General features: G+C 41.8%; 1 long non-coding RNA gene across 1 annotated transcript in view; it reads left to right on the top strand.

The window, feature by feature from the left end:
• Window positions 1-22,313, top strand: part of LOC148133117 (uncharacterized) — a 205,248-nt gene that overhangs the window by 121,938 nt on the left and 60,997 nt on the right. The gene's annotated exons all lie outside the window — the stretch shown is intronic.

The following is a 22,313-nucleotide window of genomic DNA, read 5'->3' as shown; positions in this document are numbered from 1 at the left end:
CCTTTTGTAAACATTACATTGCTGACTCATTCTAATTGCAGGAAATTGTTCTTCCAGTATCATTTTTATGAATATTTTTACCAGGAGAGTAACCCCTGTGCCTTGATTTTTGTTGTTTAAGTGAAGTATTCTATATTTATTGTTATCTGACACTGAAAATCTTTGGCAGAATGTTTTCTTCTGAGCCAAGTGAGGGGAGGAAGAGAAAAAATGAAGGTTGAGATATTTGTTCCTAGCAAGAAGAATCAAAGAAGAGTAAGTCAGATGCCATTAGTGGTACTTCCCCCTTGATAGAATATCTTCCATAGGTTGAAGAGGGGAAGACTCTTGGCAAATCTGCTCTAGATAATGGGAGGACTCTCTGAAGGAGGTAAGAGAGAAATAATGAGGAGAGGACAGTCTACATCTCTAATATCAGATTTTGATCTAAGTAATAGTTATATTAGTAAGTGTGAAGGGTCCTATCTTATTGATTCACTGATCTATCTATTGCTCCATTGCATTCCCAAGAATGGACATAGACATAGACACACAGGAGTGTGTGTGTGTGTGTGTGTGTGTGTGTACTTTTTATTTTCATCAGAAATGCTTGATGTATCCACTTTTGGTTATGGAACAATTTCAACAGATAGGGTTGAGATAAAAAAAACTGCAAAACTAGAAGGGATGCTTCAAATATTCTCCCTTTGTCTAATCCAAATTGCCATACCTTGCTCCAAACTGGAATGTGTGCATTAAATACCTTCTGTTGTTCTTTTTCTTTAGAAAAGTATATTTTTTTTTATTGAACCTAGACAACACATTCCCATTTTTTGCCTGTGGAGGGAAGGCGGCACATGTCTGAGTTGTATGTGTCTTTTGACCTTTGGAGAAGAAACTTCAGTACTCTGATTATGTTCAGGTTTTCAATTTCAGTGCCATGTTTTCAAAGCCTTTGTCCACAAACATCCTTTCCCCAATTTCTACTTCAGCTGACCATTAAAAAAAGGCTTTCTAAACACCGAAACATGACAAAAGCAGCTGGTTGTATAATAATCACAATATTTGCCCTCTTTCTTGTGGCATCAAGATGGAAGACTGAGGAATTTAGTTTCCCCTCTGCTTCTTGCTGATTGCATGTTGCCCTTTTTGAGCCACATTTCATCCACATTTTTTTGCCCTGATGACAAATTAAGATAGGCCAAAGCTGTCAACTTTTAAGACCTTGAAATATTGCTTAAGCTTTGTAAATAGGCTGGAATTAGCTTTTAACTAATTGTTTTGATGATCTAAACACATTTCTGGGAGAGAGAATGTGTCGATTTAGAATTACTGGTACTGTATAAGGTTGTTCCAGGGCTCTTTGCAGTCTTTTTTGTTTTATTTTGTTTTAGGTTTAAAAACCATTATAAGCGGCAAGGAAATTTGACTGCCACTATATGTCTTCACAGTGGAATTAGGAGGCAATATGTTGGGAAAAATAGTTATTGATAACTTACTCATTACTGCATGTATTATAGCTATATCTATTACTCACACACAAAATTAGAGAGAATGAGACACAATAATCACAAAGTATTGCATAAAATCAATCACATTACGATTTTATTGGATTAAAATGATAGGATATTGCTACCTTACTCAACAGCAATTTTATTGCTTTTTATTTTATTATGGATGAATGTCTGCTAGATATCCAGCAGAAATTATTTCAATCAAAATTTCCCTTTGGAATTTCCCAGACATTACATGATTTAAAAATGATCTCTGTTAAAGAATAGCTGTTGAAAATAAAGTTTGTTTGTTTGTTTTAAAAAACCTAGTAGTAAAGAATTTGTAAAATGGTGTAATACCTGTATACTACCCAGAATCTCTTCAGGGGAGATGGACTTGTCTAACACTGACAAATAAATAAATAAATAAGATCAATAAATATTTTTAATTTAAAAAGTTAAATATACATGAAATAAAATGTCAACTGCCTCTTGGAACATGAATCTCTGCATGCCATTCAAAGGTTGTGTGGCCTTTATACTAGAAAAAATTGAACCTCCTGTCATAGGAAATTGCTAGTTTTTATCCTGTTTCATGCTTTCATGAACAGATGATTTTGCCTGGCAGCTACCACAGCTTTAATATAAATGGTTGCCCATAAACAGATGTAATGCAAATCCAATATACAATGTAGATGTATTCACAGTGAATGACTCTGTCTATCTAACTGGGATAAATCATGATTTTCGTTTTCTTTTGTGGTTTTTCATATGAGGTAGGTAGACACAAACAGGAAGGAAAGAGATTACAAATGTACTAGAGGGGGCAGCAGGCAATCTAATATTTTCATGTATATTCAGATATAATTTTGGCCTTTTTGATGCTGAGTATTGTCATACAAAAATTAGAAACCCAAATATAGATGTCAGGCAATTAGAATTTCTTTTTTTTCCCTTCTGGTTTCACTTTTTGATTGTTCTGTAGAGCAAAACACTTTTTTCTCCTTCCATCTTTCTTTTCTGCTTTGAAATTCCATACAGTGAAACACAGAATGCTAACATTCATTTATTCTTCCACTCATCAAACAGCGAGGAGTTCTAAAGCAACCATAGATTCTATTTGAGAATGAGTAGCAGGGTGTTTATAAGATCTGACTTGCTTGAAAGTATAGTATAGAAAAAGACATCTGGCAATCCTGTAAAAGAAATACCTAAATATATTCTAGAGATGCTGACATTCAGCCAATTTTTCTTTCTAGTCTTCTTGGATTCTTTCCAAGTCAAAGGGACCACTGATCTATAATATTTATTTGCCACTCTGGTTAGCTGAATAGAATCCCTGTCAATATAGAAGCATCAAAAAATTCAAGGTTATCACATTATGAAAAATGTGAAAAACATTTTATATTCCAAACTACTCTGAATGGCCAGGAGTATCAAAATATATCATTAAAACAGTTAAAAATGACAATAAAACATAACAGTCTGGACTAAAAGCAACCATAATGGATATAACACGTATACACACACACACACACACACACACACACACACACACACAGAGAGAGAGAGAGAGAGAGAGAGAGAGAGAGAGAGACCAAATAAGATTGCTACTACCAACAAACTTCCTAGCTGCATAGCTGCCTTCCTACCTGGGCTGCTGGATATCATGATGGAATTTCTCAGGGTTCTTTTGTGGGGGGACTTCAATCTCCTTTCTTTGTGTGCAAAGTCAAAAGGAGGTCAGAAATTCATGGCCACCATGTTAACCATCGATCCTAACCCAGTTCTTTAAGGCCTCATCAGACACTTTTATCTCAACACAATAATGACAAGTTCAGATCACATCGGTGTTTCCTGCTGATGCTCCCTGCCCCAGGGAGGAAGAACCTGTTCTATAAGTCTTCCCAAAGTGCTTGATGGACCTATTCAGATTTCAGAGTTTGGGATTATCCCTGAATGGTTTGACTGAGACCTTAGCAACTGCTTGGAATTAGCTAGCAACAGAGGCCTGGATTTCAGAGGAGCTCTGGGAGATGAAATGGCAGAAAAAAGCACCTCTTCAGGAAGATGAAGAGTGAATCCTACTGAGCATAGATAAGAATCTTTGATAAGGATTATTCAATGGGAACCAGTGCGGCAAAATGTGAGGATATCACTACTGATAGTGCACCCCCAGGCAGCAGACTTATTTAAGACAATCCTATCATTTTTGGATAGGTAAGGGAAATAGCTACTAGGCCACTGTGAAGACTATTGTAGATAACTCTCAATTACATTTACTTAAATATAATTTAACATTTTCTATAGTTAAATTCTAATCAAGGATAAAGTGTGTACTATCTACAATGTCTTGGTAGTTCTTTTGCCCACTTATAGATATTATATTTTTACCAATTATAGATATTATATTTTTATCAATTATTTCTTTTTTCCTTACCCAGATGGCTTCTGTGCTTAAAGAAGTTGAGTCTGGGTTTCCCCACTCCTAGTTGATCACCTTAACCACAATAACCATGCTGGCTCTGACTGTGACACTGAGTGTTTGGTTTTATATTTAGTAATAACCCAGTTAGGTATAAAATGACATTGACCCTTGGCTACCTGTTTCCAAATTTATGTGGATTGATCTGTATCAACCTACCTGCAGATTGCATTTCATTCACTGTGACCCTTATGACAGCAGAGTAAAGTGAATCCCTGTTATGGCTTTATTTTACAGAGCCACCAAAAGTCAGCACAATAATTCTAAAAGAGATTGATGCTATTGTTATGAATCAATAAAGTAACTAGCATAAAATGCAAAGTAGGGTTGAAGGCCTGCACACCTGATTGGTCCTCAAACAACGAACAGGGATTGGTCAGGATGAGGCCACTCCTTATTGGTTATTATTTGAACTTATCACAAAGGTTATTGGTTAATAGGGTAGCAGCCAACCCTATAAAAGGGTTACTGCTGCCCATAGAGTTTGCTCTGTTCTATTCCTATTCCTGTTATTATTAAAGAGTTGAAGTCACTGGTCAGATGTCTGGTCTCCTTATTCTTCAAACATAACACTGGCGACGAGGATGGGATGCGGAGACCGAAGAGCTGACTGATCTACAGAGCAACCAACAGAGCACGTGGTCGAACACGCACTATCAACGGCAATCATGGCCAGCGGTGCCGTACCACCCGCTCCATTCAACCCAGAAACCGAAGACTGGGAGTCATACATGGATAGGTTCCAAATGTTTTTGGAGACCAACAACTTGAAAGATGCAACGGCCAGCAAAAAAAAGAGCTGTTTTTCTAACCCACTGCGGGCCTACTGTGTTTAAAATGGCGAAGTCACTTGCCAAGCCAGCCGAAGTAAAAGCAATGGACTGGGATGTCCTCGAGCCTTTGCTACGGGCCCACTACGCGCCCACCGTGCCAACATTAGTCAGAAGGCACGAATTTTACCAGAGAGGCCAGCGGAAGGGCGAAAGCCTTGCCAACTACGTCGCAGACCTTCGAAACCTCGGAGGCCTCTGCGAATTCTCCAACTTAGAAGAAGCCCTCCGGGACCGCCTAGTTCTGGGTTTAGAGGATTGCACAATCCAGAGCAAAATCATGGCTAAGGGGGACATCAGCCTTACCGATGCCCTTAAAGAAGCCTCGGCAGCGGAAGCAACTAAGAAGTCGGCAGCACGAATGCGCCGTACCAGCGCACCGCTATGCCAACTCGCCGATGATACCTCGCCTCGCCCAGAGAGACACCCGGTATCGACTCACCACAAAGACCTAGAATCCCCATCTGAAAGTGACGAGGAAGAGGTCAACCAACTCCGAACTGAATGAGACCAGTTCACACAACGCTCAAATCGACCTTGCGCAGGATGTGGAGCGAGTCACCCACGATCCAACTGCAAATTCCTCGACGCACTCTGCCGCGTTTGCGGAAAAAGAGGTCACATCGCAAAGGTTTGCAGAAGCAAACAAGCCTCCAACTCCAAACCCCGACAGGCTGAATGCCAGTCTTTAGGATTCCTCGGTACACACCGAGACAAACTGAACCACCAATGGGGAAACCACTCCTACAGAAACAACCCGTCCACCACTAACCCCAGGCGCGAAGAAACCAGATGGGAAGAAACCCACCAAACAATCACCATAGGCCACGCTACATCCTTAGACGCCGGAAAAATCCGGGTGAAGGTCGCGATCGAAAACAAACCTTGTGTGATGGAGGTAGACTCAGGATCATCCCTCTCAATGGTATCTTGGAAGACGCTCCAGCAGCTTATTCCAACAATTCGCCGCCAAGACCTCAACCCTCAAAGAGTTATACTCAAAGATTACCAGGGTAATCGAATTCCCTTCGTCGGGTCCCGCCAATTCCAGGTCTCTTTCAAGGACCGCACCGTCGCACTGCCACTGACTGTTGTCGACCGTGACCGGCCTAGCCTTTTAGGCCTACAATGGTTCGAGCCGCTCGGGATCACCGTAGCCGGAGTTCACCGGGCCGAGCAACGATTGGGAGGAGGCCCTCGTGCAAGAATTCCGAGACGTCTTCGCGAGCGGACTAGGCAAGTACAAGGGGACCCCGATATCATTTAATTTGAACCCTGAGGTAGCACCCATCCGCCTTAAGCCGCGTCGGGTTCCGTTTGCCCTGAAACCTAAAATCGACGAACAACTCGATAAACTAATAGCACAGGGTGTGCTGGAACCCACCGACCACGCCCGGTGGGAAACTCCAATAGTTACGCCTATCAAGCCTGATGGGTCACTGAGAATTTGCAGAGACTACCGGGCCACCCTTAACCACGCACTTCAGCAAAGTGCATATCCAGTGCCAGTAGTGCAGCACCTGCTCCATTCCTTGGGGGGCGGAAAAATTTTCGCTAAATTAGATCTAGCGCAGGCATATCAGCAATTGCCTGTAGACCCTGCCACCGCCGAAGCGCAAACTATCGTCACCCATAGGGGTGCGTTTAAATGCAACCAACTCCAGTTCGGGATGAGCGTCGCTCCTGGGATCTTTCAGAGCTTAATGGAGAGACTGTTGCAAGGAATAAGAGGGGTCGTACTGTATTTCGACGATGTACTCATCGCCGCCCCTAACAGAGACATTCTAGAAAAACAACTCCGAATGGTCTTACAAAGGTTCCAAGACGCCGGCCTCAAAGTCAAAAGAAATAAATGCCACTTATGCACGGAAAGGGTAGAGTTTCTGGGATACCTCCTGGACAGCCAAGGGATCCATCCCACTGAGGACAAATTGAAGGCAATTAAGAGGGCCCCCACTCCAAGGAACAAGGCAGACCTTCAGGCGTTCCTTGGACTTATCAATTTCTATAACGTATTTCTACCAAATAAAGCAACGGTAGCTGAACCACTGCATAGACTTTTAGACAAAAAAGCAACGTGGGTTTGGGGTCAACGGGAACAAAACGCCTTCCAGCAAGTTAAAAACTGCTAACTTCTGATTCTGTACTTATGCAGTACAACGAAACTCTGCCATTGACTATTACTTGCGCCTCCGTTTGGCGTTGGAGCAATCCTGGCCCACGATTGCCAAACGGAGCAGAAGCTCCCGTCGCATTTTTCTCACGAACTCTAGCTAAAGCTGAAAGGAATTATAGTCAGCTGGATAAAGAAGCTTTAGCTATTGTGGCTGCAGTTAAAAGATTCCATGAATATGTGTATGGGCGTGCATTTACCATAATTACTGATCATAAACCACTATTGGGGATTATTGCGGGAAATAAACCAACCCTGTATATATTGTCCCCCAGAATGACTCGTTGGTCTGAATTCTTGGCGGCGTACAACTACACCTTGCAACACCGCCCAGGAAAAGCAATTCTCCACGCTGATGCATTGAGCAGAGCACCACTCCCAGAATCGGTTGAAGATCCAGCACCAACCATTACAACGCTACAAATTGAGGCCCTGCACGCGCGCCATTGACTGACTGCGAGGGACATTGCCCTCGAAACAAAACGAGATCCGGTCCTGCAACACATCCTACGCTGGGTTGAGCGTGGGTGGCCAACAGAACAGAATGGGCACCCTTTAAAGCCCGCCAAACTGAACTATTTTCCCAAAAGGGCTGCATCTTGTGGGGAGATAGAGTTATAATTCCGAACAAACTGCAACGAACTGTGTTAGCGGTATTACACGACGGACATCCGGGCATAGTGCGGATGAAAGCACTCGCACGAAGCTATGCCTGGTGGCCGGGAATAGACAAGAAAATCGAGGCCTGGGTCGCTACTTGTCAACGTTGCCAAGATGTCAGTAATGCCCCACCTAAAGCAAGCCCAACCGAATGGGAAACCCCAAGGGGACCGTGGTCCCGTATTCACATTGACTTTGCGGGGCCTACAAGGGGACACACCTTCCTTATTACAGTCGACGCCTACTCGAATTGGCTCGAGATCCATCGGATGAATACAACTACAACAGACTCAGTTATCAGCAGATTAAATAGACTATTTGCCACACATGGGTTCCCGGACGTTTTGGTCTCGGACAACGGCCCACAGTTCACTGCATTACACTTTGAACAGTATCTTGCTGATCGGGGCATCCGCCATGCGCTGACCTCGCCTGCGCACCCTGCGGCAAACGGACATGCAGAACGCATGGTACAGTTTGTAAAAAAAAAAACTCCACAAAATGGAATTAGCGACATCGATGAAAAAATCAATCGAATTTTATTGTTGCAGCATATTACGCCCCACAGCGTCACCAACAAAACGCCCCCAAACTTCTCATGGGGCGGAAACTACGATCGCACCTTGACCGGCTCCACCCGCATACGCACCGAAAAGCCTTTTGGCTCCAGCAGCAAATGCCGGGAATTTAAGGTAGGCGATTTAATCTTTGCAAAAAACTTTTCCGGCGACCCTTTGTGGATACCCGCAACCGTCACCCACCTCACAGGGCCCAGATCTTACCGCCTACTAACAGAAGATGGGAGGGTGTGGAAACGCCACATAGACCACCTCCGTTCGAGATTGCCACCCAGCGGCCATGGATCCCCGGGTTCCCAAACTGAGGGGGGAGGAAATATCGAGGAAATTGACTTCGATATGACGGATTGCAGGCCAACGGATACCTTTCGGCCCAGGGAAGGACCGGCAAATGAAACGGGGAGGGAGTTGATTTCTCCTGGGGACTTGAACTTGGGGGAATCCGAACTGCAAAACCCCGAAGAACCATTAGTTAGTAGAAACAACCTCAACGAAAGCAGCACGGAAGCACCGTGCAGCGAAACGGAACAAAATAGAGACTATCCAAACGCTCCACCGGAACCGGACTTTGGGCAAAACCCGGTGGAGCCACGGAAATCATCTAGACCAGGGGTGGGCAAACTACGGCCCGCGGGACACATCCGGCCCGTTGGTCATTTTAATACGGCCCGCCTCTGAAAAAAAAAATTCCTCTCTGAAAAAAAAAAATTGGGGCTGGCCAAAAAGAGACCCCGCGCCGCGCGCCAAAAATTGCACACACAACATGGAGCTGGGCAGCCGCTTCCTGGTAGCGGGGCCAAGGCCACCGCCGGGAACGCCCACTGCTTTCCCTCGCCAGGGTTGGGCGGTGGCGTGCTGCCCTGCGCCGCGTGGCCCCGCCTGGCAGCGTGCTTCTCAGCTGGTCTCCTCCTCCTCGGCCATACAGAACAAACAGGCAGAGAAGGAGGAGACCAGCCGGCTGGTTGGGGGAAGCTTTCTGCGCCCGAAAGAGGCAGCTACTAATCTCCGGCTTTGCTCCGCTTCTCCAATGGTCCGGCACCACCCTGTTCTTCTTGTGTTGCGAAGAGGCTATGATCTCCGGCTCCGCTCTGCTTCTCCAACATCCGGCGCCGCCCTGTTCTGTGTCAGGCCCAGCAAGTCCGAGCAGCCGGCGCACAGAACAGGGCGGTGCCGGATGTTGGAGAAGCAGAGCGGAGCTGGAGATCATTAGCCGCCTCTTTCGCAGCACAAGAAGCCTCCCCAACTGGCCAGCTGCTCTCCTCCTTCTCTGCCTCCTTCTCTGCCTCTCCCCTCTTGCTCCTCACAGTTGCCCTGAGCTGGTGCGGTTCTTTACTTGGGCAGCCAGACGCCCGCAGCAGCGCCCGCAGCAGCAACAGGCAGTTCTGCCCGGGCTCTGCTCAGGTGTCCAGCTGGGGCTGTCAGGAGTTGCTACCACCGGCGCAGCTCAGCGCGGCTCAGTCCCACGTTGCCTTGGGAAGGGAAAGGCAAAACCAGGAGCCGCTGAGCCTGAACCTCCGGTGCCGTTGCTGCCGTTGCAAAGCACCGCCGCGGCTCTTCCTTTTTGCCTTTCCCTTCCCGAGGCAACGTGGGACTGGAGCCGCGTGGAGCTGTGCCGGCAGTAGCAACTCCTGACTCAGGGGCCTCCGAGGGGAGGGGAAGGAGGAGAAGAAGGGGGAAGGGGGGCGATTCCCAAAAAATCTTGTGCTGACCCGGCCCGTCTGTCAAATTTTAAAAGTGAATGCGGCCCCCGAGCCAAAAAGTTTGCCCACCCCTGATCTAGACAGACCAAACGGCCTGTCTACCTTGAGGATTTTGTTACAGCTCCCCTTAAACGGAGCCCAAGGGGGAGGGGTGTTATGAATCAATAAAGTAACTAGCATAAAATGCAAAGTAGGGTTGAAGGCCTGCACACCTGATTGGTCCTCAAACAACGAACAGGGATTGGTCAGGATGAGGCCACTCTTATTGGTTATTATTTGAACTTATCACAAAGGTTATTGGTTAATAGGGTAGCAGCCAACCCTATAAAAGGGTTACTGCTGCCCATAGAGTTTGCTCTGTTCTATTCCTATTCCTGTTATTATTAAAGAGTTGAAGTCACTGGTCAGATGTCTGGTCTCCTTATTCTTCAAACATAACAGCTATCACCATTCTTCTTCCAAACTATCCTTGTACAGTTCACTTATTTATCTGAAAAGACTACTGTCCTGTTTTCATCAGGCATTTTAAAACCATATCAAGAACCTAAGCATCAACATCCGAGTGCCTATTATCTGAATTGTAAAGAAATCCACCCTCCTTGTGGGTTTTTTTATGTTTGCAAATGTCACCCAGTCCTCTTTTAAACTATATATTGAAAAAGAGATTCCATACTTGGGGATTTTCAGGTACAGCCCAGAAGGAGCAAAACATATTACATTTTTGAATCCTGTTCTCAATTCAGCTCTGAGTCCACTCAAAAAAGCTTTCAATCCCTTTGTTTTGAACTTGAGCTGTTTCTCAAGATGATGAATCTTAAGGGTGGTATACAACCTTACTTTTGATTCCCTGAGGCCCTGTTGCTGACAACAACGCTGCTTGAATCTAAAGTTTCATCTCCAAACAGTGCTCATGTTCTTCACATTTGAAGGCACCATGTTCACATGAAATTAATCTTCAGATGAATAGAGCTAGTTAGCCAGAGCGATAATGAAGCTAAGTAGTAAAATGTCAGGGCTTTGCAGGCTCCCCTGCCCTTGCCCTGTGGGTAAGTGCATGTTTATTATTACTGGGTTTGACCTTCTAATTACTTCTTTGGGTTTTGTTCTCTGCCTGCACCTTCAGTAGCCCAAGCGCTTTTCAACTCCTGCATCCGTTTCCCCATTGCTGCCACCTACTTCTCTCTGCAGGAAAATAAACTCCTCCTGGCTTAATGAACAAGTAGCTTATATTTTCAAAAGAGGGTTGGAAACTACTGTGGAAATCCTTTTATCTTTGAACTTTTTTTCCCCTCAGCACCAAAATCAGTACTGGCTCTCCCACCAGTTTCTGGTTTTAAAGTTTCAGAGAAATCTAATTAGAATAAAATCTGCATTACTTGACAGCCCACCTGCTCCTTTAGCATAATGGCTTGAAAGAATAGGAAGGGGGGGAACCCTTCTCTTACATTTGGTAGATAAACAGGCTGTTTGTTTTATCTGCTCTTCAAATGCTAGCAGACTTTGTTCTTTAAAAGCTGCCTTGGCAACTGTGCAAGAAAGCACCCAATTACTTCATTAGCATAACCTTCCTTCTGTGACTGAACACTGACACCCAGCAATTAGTTAGAAGTCCCAAACTACGGTAACCTCCACCATGAAACTTCTCAGCTCCTTCTATCTTTTACTGCTATGTAGTGGTCTGTCCTTATAGAAAGTCAATTAAGTCGGTCCTGTAAGGTCCCCATAGACATCACCACTTTTCACTATGCCCCTCAGTAAACTACCAAGTCTATAATAAAGCAAACTATAGCCTGTTTTAGTGACTTATATAAGGGTAGCTTCATTTGTTATTTACCAACCAGCTGGTGATGCCCATTTATCAAGGTATGCTTGTTACCAGACAGGAAGCCAGTCACTAGTACTGCAGGGTTTATCACCATTCTTCCATGGCTTTACATAACCCGTGCTATAATTGCCATGATTATTACTCCTAGAAATTGTAAACAAATATAGAAACAAATCCCTTTGCTACTAGAAGGTAGCACTCCAGTAAGCACACTCGTCAGAGGTTTCTGTGATCTGGTGTGGAAGCCTGCAATGAACCTCTTCCACTAATTTTGTACTTTCTTGGGTTTGCAAGAATATATATATATAAAAAAGAAAAGATCTTTAAGAATGAAAGCTATTATTTTCATTGGAGTTAGGGTCTACAGAGTATATCATATGTATTTTAAATTTATGGACATAAGAAAACTTTGGAAAATATTTATATATAGTTTGTATATTATATTTATATGACATTTCTATAAACCATGAGCTCTGGAAAATTTTTAGGAACTTCTTGCAGCAACTAGAGAGAGGATGCTGAAGAGTTAAATATGTACTAATCATCAGCTAAAAGTCAAGAATAGAAAGTTCATAACCAGGTATTGCAAATCAGATTTTTGGATTCCAGATTTGAGATTATTTCAGTACAATGGTTGGATTTTGATACATACACAAACAAAGTATCCAGGGGATTATGTCAGTCAAATCTAAATCTACTGACTTCAGGGCAAAGTTACAGCTTGGAAAATGATTTTATGAATGTTCTCTTTTCCTCAGTCCTTTTTATCAAGCCATTTAATTTATATTGTACTTTAGATTACAAGATCTAAAAGAGAAACACACCCCATTGCTAAAAATAACCCACCATCATATTTTGGTATCCCAGAGACATTTTATCTTCTTAAAAATATAGCAACTCATTTTAAAATAACTATACAACTTGACAATTTAAACTTTATACAGTATATCAAAGAATTTCAAATTAATCAAGAGGGCTGGTCCATCTAATACGTTCATTCTAAGAGTAGAGGATTTACAAGAACTCACATGAGGGCATTTCTAGCATTGATTCCAGAGCTTGAGAAACAAGTGTTTCTCCATACACTTCATTCTTCTTAGTTGCTGCTAAACTAAATAGCTGTCCAAAGGCAAATAGCAATAACACTTAGACTTATATACCACTTTACAGTACTTTACAGCCCTCTCTAAGTGATTTACAGAATCAGCATATTGCCCCCAACAATTTGGGCCTTATTTTACCCCCCTCGGAAAGATGGAAGGCTGAGTCAACCTTGAGCCTGCTGAGATTTGAACTGCCAAATAGCAGGCAGCTGGCAGTCAGCAGAAGTTACCTGCAGTACTGCACTCTAACCACTGCGCCACCATGGCTCTGAGTTGAGATACTCCCTGCCTGGGGTTCTTCATCCAGATAAGGCAGAACATCAAGACGATAGCAAAAGGCAGAACATTAATACGGTAGCAAAAGGCAGAACATCAAGATGGTAGCAAAAGGCAGAACCACAGTGTCAGGACTCTGCTGCTTTGCTTGGATAAAGATCTTGACTGGGCTCCCAGTACTGACCCTGTGCCTTTTCCAATCTATCCAGAAAACTCCTTTTTTAATAATTCAAGATGCCACGGACAGAAACAGAATACCTTAGTCAATTACTGTGCTATGGATGCTCTAAGAATCCAGCTTCCATACAATCAAAATGTCACTCTCTTGAACGTGTGTGGATACTTGTAGATGAGAAGAGTCCTAAAGGGAAGAGAATGTCTATAAAAGGTTTCTATAAAAGGTATTAAGTGAAAATCAGCTGAATGAAAAATGAACATGTTTCATGATACAAAATGGTAATTTATATTTGGGAGAGGAGAGTAGAGGGACAGGAAATTCAAAATCAGTTTGGTTCCTACTAGCAGTTATAAAATGATACTGAACAACACCATGAGTTTAAAGGCCATGGAGAAACACTTCTCATCCACTTCAAAAACACACATAACCCACATCTGTCAGAATAGGAATAGAAAAAATGTTCTTTCTGCATTTTTGTTTGTAAGACCTTTTTTAAAATTACCACCAATTGCCATATTATTGGGATTCACAAAGAGTTTTGATTTGATGCTGTATTTTATTTTGTTCCCTGATAAAAACAATATAAAAAGTTATTTCAGGGATAAACTAATATCTTTCTTTCACCTTACATTTTTAGAGATCATTCAGAAAAGAATTTTTTATATCCTAAAAGCAGTGAATTGATTAAAAAAGATTCAGGATACATTTTTTTTGCTGTATTAAAATATCCAGTGTCCTAAATATTTGAAAAAAAGAATATTTTCAATTAATTTTGAAAAATCACTTGGTTGCATTAGTGTGCCCTAAAACTACACCTGAATCCAAGAGATTTTTTTATTGTTTTATTAAATTATTTGGCAAAATAAAAAGATATCAAAATGCACACTAAAGTAAAATATATACATTTAAAAAATGTTTTAAAGACTTTTTAAAGAGGAGTTTGATGTAACCTAAAAATAAAAATTCCCTTTCAAACTATCATTCAATCAGATTCTTTACTTATCAATGTGTTGAAATTCTTGCATGAAAAAACAAAGACTTTTCCCTTGTTAACCTTCCAATTCTTAGACATATATCATTTAAAACAGTTTCTACTCTGTCTTTTCTGCATTACTGGAGCCTTATCTTTTATTCCAGTCTATGCTCATAATATAATGTATTCAAAACTTCAGTTCTGCTTCACTTTCCATGTTAGAATGATAAAATAGGAGAGGTGCACAGAGCATTAAAAGGAAGGCAAAACTGTTTGACTCATTTTGCATTATTTAAAGAGCTAAGGTTTATTAAACAGAAAAGAAAAAGAATCTTCTGATGTGGCAGTCTATGTTATTTAATGTAGAAAATAGTGCCTATTCCTTTCTCTATGGTATTTTTCTTCCTTCATATGAAATTAGCTCAGGTGCTCATTGGAAAAGCTGAAGGGTTTGAATTGAAACCCATTCACTCTCAGCGGGGAATATATTAAGATGATACATAGTTTAGATTTAATGAAGTTAAATCTGAATTATATAGATTATTGGACAGTATAACCTATTTTTTCCTCTTTAAATCCAACAGTTCTGTCTGACTGCTTCTTCATTTATAAGAGAGCCTAGTCTGGTATAGAGGCTGAGGCACTACGTTAGAAACCAGGAGACTGTGAATTCTGATCCAACCTTTCAGAGTTTACAACCAGCTGGGTGACCTTGGGCCAGTCACTTTCTCCTGGCCCTAGGAAGGAGGTAAACCTTTTCTGAAAAACCTTGCCAAGAAAACTGCAGGGAGACTCCAAGAAATGGACATGACTGAATGGAAGAAAAAACAAAAATTGACGCCTGTTGCACATTTCCCATGGACTTTGGCTAAACTTCAAATATGGCTTGGGCCTCTACAATAGCTGAACTTTATGACAAAAAGTATACATTATGAGGAATGTCTATGTACAAAGTGGAAACTGTGACAAAGCTGGGATAAGTGAAATGCAGAAGCTGAAGGAATCCATTTCAAAACACTGACTGAGAGGGGCAGGTTGAAAAAGTCCTCCTGAGGAAAAGTGTGCTCACAACGTCTATTTGGAGCCATTTAAAAATTAGCTTTGTGAAATCTCATTTATTGACTGCAGTTATATGTAGTGTCAACTAAAAAGATACTCCTTTAGTCTTTTTAGCTGCCAGAAAAAGGGAGTGGGGGAAAACAAGGCACTCCTTAAATGCCTAGATAATCACCCAGGCAGCCCAAAGTTGTTGGAGCATAAGAAGGTTATTGGAGAGCATGATGGATGACTCTTGGAGATGGATGTCTCCCATTGGAGAAGTCACATCCAGGGGGTGGGGGGGGGGGAGACCAGGGTCAAGGGGAAAATATAGGATATAATTTAATATCGGCTGCACCCAGCTAATGCAACCATGGCCACTTCTAATAAATCAGTTTTCTTTTCTCTGAGATGCAGCTAGAGACTTTTGATTTGAATGGGGGTGGATTTGTTGGAGCCCTGACATGTAGTTCAAAAAGCCCTTTAGCAAATTATATATGGTCTTCGTCCTTCACTAACAACTGAAAGCAGGCAAAAATATTTTTAATTCTCAACATAATGAACTATTGTTTAAAGAATTAGAGCTGAAAGAGTACAGAAAAGAGCAACAAAGATGATTAGGGAACTGGAGACTAAAACATATAAAAAATGGTTGCTGGAATTGGGTATGTCTAGTTTAATGAGAAGAAAGACTAGGGATGACATGATAGCATTGTTCCAATATCTAAGGGGTTTCCACAAAGAAGAGGGGGTCAAATTATCCAAAGCCACCTGAAGGCAGGACAAGGGGCAATGGATGGAAACTAATCAAGGAAAGAAACAACATAGAACTAAAGAGAAGTTTTTGACAATTAGAACAATTAATTAGTGGAATGACTTGCCTCCAGAAGTTATGAATGCTCCAACACTTAATAGTTTTAAGAAGAGATTAGACAACCATTTGTCTGAAATGGTATAGGGTTTCCTGCCTGAGCAGGGAGTTGTACTAGAAGACCTCCAAGGTACCTCCCAATTTTGTTATCTTGCTATTCTGAAACCCAGTTCAATAATTTTTAAGCAATACAGTTGCTAAATTAGTTAAACTATTGGTTAAATTAGCACAAGTGCTAAGTTATCTTATTACTATGGTGGTTTGACATTGAAATGAGACACAGGGAACTGTCTCTGAGAAAAATGCCAACCCTGAGAGAACTCAGGTCGCAGTATTTATTGAGAAAAAACACAAGCAAAAATACAGTATGCATATTCAGAAAACAATGACCTCAACAGGAGATTACTTCACCAGCATGAGAACACACAATCTTGGAAAGTCCCAGATGTTACCTTGCTAGGGTGAGATCATACAGCCACGGAAAGTCTCATGGGAAAGTTTGGAAAGTCCCATGAGAAAGCACAACTGTGTATCTTGTACCTTGAACTTTCACCCATTTTCCTATTCCTTCTAAACTGGCAGAATCAAAACAGAATGAGGCACTCTGAGCAAAGATACTCCTACCCCCACCAAGAATGCCCACATCTTCCTAGACTTACTGCTAGTTATACAAAGGCCTTACAGAAAATGATAAAAATGATCAATAAAATATATTACCACATTCCCTCCTTTTTATTTATTCAAAGATAGGGGGTGTTTTAGTGGCATAGTACACAGTTCCCTCATGACCTGATCCCTCACGCCGGAAGACTGAGGTACACATTTGTAATAGATTAGGAATACATTGAATAAAACAACATAATAAGATACATATAGCAATAATAATAACAACCCCTTGCAATAAGGAACGAAACCATGATCCATCAGGAAGCCAGGACCACAGACTGTCCCAGAATGATGCATTAAACCCATCAGCTCCAGATTGATGCTGAGCAATACGATCTTCCATGTCCTGAACAGTTTTTGTAATGTTTGGCTCATAATTATGTATAAAAACACAACAATGTGAATGAATTAAAGCACAAACTCCTCCTTGAGCAGCTAACATAATATCTAAAGCATATCGATTTTGCAAAGTAACTGTACGAATTTCAGACATTTCTACATTAATCATCTTAATATTCTTTATAGTATCATTAAACATAGCAACAGTAAAATTATTTAAAATATGAATATCTCTATAGTTCATAGCAATTCCCAAAGGCGGGATAAGACCTCGAGAAATTTGTGTCCATAGATTACCTCCCATGGTTAGGATCTGGAATTGCTCTGTTGTAGCACAAGACAACTGTTTTCTCCAGGTTGCATTCTTTATTAAATCTTTTTCCTCAAAAGGCACTCCATGCAATGTTAGTCCTTCTCCCACTCTCCCAGGAAGGTGCATACACAACCAACAATTGGTGATGTTCAAGTTTTTGGCAGTTGTGCGCAAATCTTTAATGTAATTATTATCGGTCCACAAATCATCGCCCAAATCTCCGGCACGCTGAACATGCTGTCGCTGCTCTCTCCGCATCCGAGCAGCCCAGGACAGATTAGGCAGAATCAACAGGATCAGGAACCACAGATGCGCCATCCTGCTCCTCCGAAACTTCCTTCACAGGTGCCTGCGAATGATCAGGCCGAACACACCGACCAGGAACCCAACGAATTTGACCAAGATGTTCAACTGCTGCATAACCACGTCCCCACGTTATCAGCTCAGCAGGAACCCATGCTGGATCTGGAAGGAACCGCACCAACACCCGAGGTCTCACCGCATCTGTAGAAGGAGAAGAAAAATGCCTGCTGGCCGCGCCGCAGGGGTTACCAGACAAATTTAAAAATTTAAAGTATACAAAGCTAGATTTAATTGATCTTGAATCGCCGGAAGCCCCAGGAGCTTCCCTCCTTTTTATTTAATTTAGTCAACATGGTCTTGAGCGTGGAATTATGACGTTCTACAATAGCCTGCCCAGTAGAATTGTATTCCACAGACCATTGTTTAGGTGTACCAGCAACTGAAAAAGTCTTAATGCAATGATTGATGACATGTTTAACCATCTCACCTCTTTGAGGGGTAGCCATTAAAAATCCTGAGTAAGTATCCACAGTTACATGTATATATTTCCAGGGCGCAAATGGCGGATATTGAGTAACATCCATTTGCCAAATCATTGAAGGTTTCAACCCTCTGGGGTTAACTCCCATAGGGATATTCGTGCCCTGCTTTGAACAAGTTGGACATTGTTGAATTATGGCAGCAGCTTCTGCAGTAGTAAGTTTAAATTGCTGTGCCAATGCTTTAGCGTTTTGATGAAAATAACTATGACTGTCCCATGGCTGGACAGTGAGAACTGAAGTTACAGCACTGTCAGCTTTGGCATTACCTTGTGATAAAATTCCAGGCAAATTACTATGACTACGAATATGAGCAACAAAACACACATTCACACGCTGCTCCAAACATCCTTGTAACAACAAAAGCAATCTTAAAATATCAGGTGATATTCCAGGAGACAAATAAGAACCTGCTACAAAGGGTAACAAATTATACACATACAATGAATCCACTATTAAATTAAAATCCTGATTGTGAAAATTTTGAAAAGCCAAAACTACAGCAGCAAGTTCTGCCTGCTGGGCAGACTTCTGCTCTGATGTCACTTTTGTATGCCAAATTCCAGATTTATCTTTCCAAACACAAGCACCAAAAACTTTCCCTCCATCAGTAAAAACTGTAGGAGCATTTGATATGCCCAATGGTATCCTTTCTTACATTTTGGGCATACTGATTTAGGACGAACACCCTGTCCCATTGATCTCTTATTCTGCTGACTTTGACCTCCTCCAGGAGCCCGACATTGCGCTTTAAAATGTCCAGGCTTCCCACAATTGAAACAATTCCCCTTTGGAGCATGTCCTGTTTGTAAAGCCAGAGCTAAAGTTTCCATGTTAAAAGACTGACTTCCTACCTTTCTACATGCATTAATCAAATCTGCGATTTCTCTCTCTCCACTTGCTACCAGTGGATTTAAAATCTTTTGCAATCTGTGTTAGCTTGTTCTACTGCTAACTTAAAAGCAACTCTTTCTGGGCGAATTGATTATCAATTTGTCTTTCAATAGCCAATTTCAGTCTGCTAATGAAATTTTCATAGGGTTCATTGTTCCCTTGTTTGATGTTAGTAAAGGTCTTCTCACCACCTTCGCCGTCAGGGAGAGACCCTATGGCTTGAAAAATTATTTGTGGGAGAAGAACGAACCCCTCATCAGGCATACCATCTCTCTGTTGTTCCACTGTTGTAAAATTACCAGCTCCGTAAAGCTGATCTGGGGTAACATTTGCTGTTCCCCTCTGGACTGCCAGCTGTCTCCATTTCTGATCTAACACCAAATATTGAGCTGGAGTTAAAATCATATTCAACAGAGCTTTCCAGTCAGCCGGAATCATTTTATTTCCATAACCAACTGCTTCTAACAATGCCTGAGTATATGGCGTTCTAACACCATATTCTTTTGCTGCTTGCTTAATTTCCCTCAAAATTCTGAGCTGTAAAGGCTTCCACTCCCGCTGCGGATTTAATGCAGCATCCATGACAATTTCCACTGGATTAAGTTGAACTTCTACTCCAAACTCCACCAAATCATCTCCTGATAATTCCCCTCTATTCTTTGCTTCTTGAATAGCTGCAGTAACTGCATCCACCTGAACCCTTAAAGGTAAACTCTTATCCTCTGACAAAGTATTTCTAGCGCCAGACAGTCCCCCAGATTTATCTGGAGGTGCCGTCAGCGGCAACAAACGTACCGCATGGTAAAGCGGCAAACCTTCTTCGGGGGTGATAGGAGCGGTTGTTCATAAGTAGCTAATGCATCCATTATCACTCTCCAGGTTAACAAAATTGAAGAAGGGGCACGGGGTTCCTCGTGCAAAAATTTCCCTATCTTTTTCCAGGACTCTACTTTAATACTACCTCCCTCCGGATATGACTTAATATTTTTCCAAACATACTGTAGTAAATCCTCAATTTCTTTCTTTCCTACAGCACAACCCCTACTGCCAATTCCAAACCCAAAACTATTCCCAATGATCCCTCTCAATTCCCTGATGTGCTCTTTCTGAGCCTTGAGAGATCTCCCCCATACTCACGAAAAGAATCTATCTTCGTCCAGCGAAGAAGATGAGGGCCAGTCGACGTCCGCGACGATGAGTATAGGATGCGGAAACGTATAGCCTTCCAAGCTATCACGTCGGGGTCACCATTTATGGTGGTTTGACATTGAAATGAGACACAGGGAACTGTCTCTGAGAAAAATGCCAACCCTGAGAGAACTCAGGTCGCAGTATTTATTGAGAAAAACACAAGCAAAAATACAGTATGCATATTCAGAAAACAATGACCTCAACAGGAGATTACTTCACCAGCATGAGAACACACAATCTTGGAAAGTCCCAGATGTTACCTTGCTAGGGTGAGATCATACAGCCACGGAAAGTCTCATGGGAAAGTTTGGAAAGTCCCATGAGAAAGCACAACTGTGTATCTTGTACCTTGAACTTTCACCCATTTTCCTATTCCTTCTAAACTGGCAGAATCAAAACAGAATGAGGCACTCTGAGCAAAGATACTCCTACCCCCACCAAGAATGCCCACATCTTCCTAGACTTACTGCTAGTTATACAAAGGCCTTACAGAAAATGATAAAAATGATCAATAAAATATATTACCACAATTACACTACAAGATTGTTTCCTTTAATGATACATACACAGTACAGGTAGACTTCAACTTATGTCTATAAATGAGCACAGAATTATGGTCATAGGTTGGGCTGGTCATTAAGTAGGTCACTACGTGACCATGGTCAATTTTAGGATCATTTTTGCAGTGTTCATTACATGAATATGGTGGTTGTAAAGTGAATGCCATGGTCATTAAATAAGCATCAGTCATTAAGCAAATATATTGTTCACAAGAGGTATGTTTGGCTGGAAACCTAAAGTAAAAACTGGTTTTCAGCCAAAAAAAAGTTGTAAATCATAGTCATGAGATCCAAAATGCTCTCTAATGGTTTCTTTGTTCTTTATTATTCTCTGCTATTCACTATGGATTTCATAGTCATGAGACCATCTGCTAAGAATTGGGCAATGTTTCTTTAAGGAGCAGCTTTCTGATTCCTCACCCCTTCCTGTCCTTGCAAACAAGGAGGAGACTCTAACTAATTCCCCGGTGCTATGGATTGCAACAAACAAAGGAAAGAAGCGGCAGCGCTGAAAAAGGAGATGAGGTAAAAGACCATGAATTTTAAATAGACTAAGGAATAGGGAGGGGGAAAAACCCTCTCCCTTCAATCTTTCTGACTAATTTATGCTCACTTGCTAACAAGATGGATGAAATACTCCTTTTAAATAGATGCAATTCTGATTTCTACAATTCAGCAGTTCTCTGTTTTACTGAAACCTGGCTTAATGCAGAAATTCATGATGACAACATCATATACATCCCAGGATTTCAGATATTTAGATCAGACAGAATTGAAGAGACATCAAGTAAAATGAAGGGTGGAGGATTATGTTTATGTATCAACAACAGCTGGTCTCAGGATATAATTATAATATATAAAAACTGTGATGAAAATTTAGAGTCTTTACACATCAACTGCAAGCCATTTTACTCTCCATGTGAGTTCTCCTCATTTCTCCTAATGGCTGTGTATGTTACTCCACAAGCTTGTGTAAACAAGACACTATGAACTCTAGCTGATCAAATTATGGAGGCTGAAGCCAAACACCTAAATTCCCTTCCCATCATTTTAGGAGACTTCAATCAAGCAAATTAAGGAAAGAGCTCCCAAAATATTTCCAGCATGTAAATTGTCCCACCAGAGGCAAAAATACTTTAGACCAGTGGTCGCCAAGTGGGCCGCGAGAAAATTTCAGTGGTCTGCAGAGAAATGTCACCCCCAGATCACTCCCCCCAAAGCAATTAATCCAGGCTGCATGGAAACACAAGGCTGTGCTGCCCACATGGCCTGCGGGAAACCTCCCTGCCCACTCACTCCTTACCTGGCAAACTTGCCTGCTAAGTTGCTATTTTTCCTTTTTTCCC

This window comes from Notechis scutatus, chromosome 1 (genome assembly GCF_049901735.1).
Source record: "Notechis scutatus isolate UNSWTSFEM ecotype Mainland chromosome 1, rNotScu1.2, whole genome shotgun sequence".
Classification (NCBI taxonomy): Eukaryota; Metazoa; Chordata; class Lepidosauria; order Squamata; family Elapidae; genus Notechis; species Notechis scutatus.
This window is presented reverse-complemented; position numbering and strand designations above follow the sequence as displayed.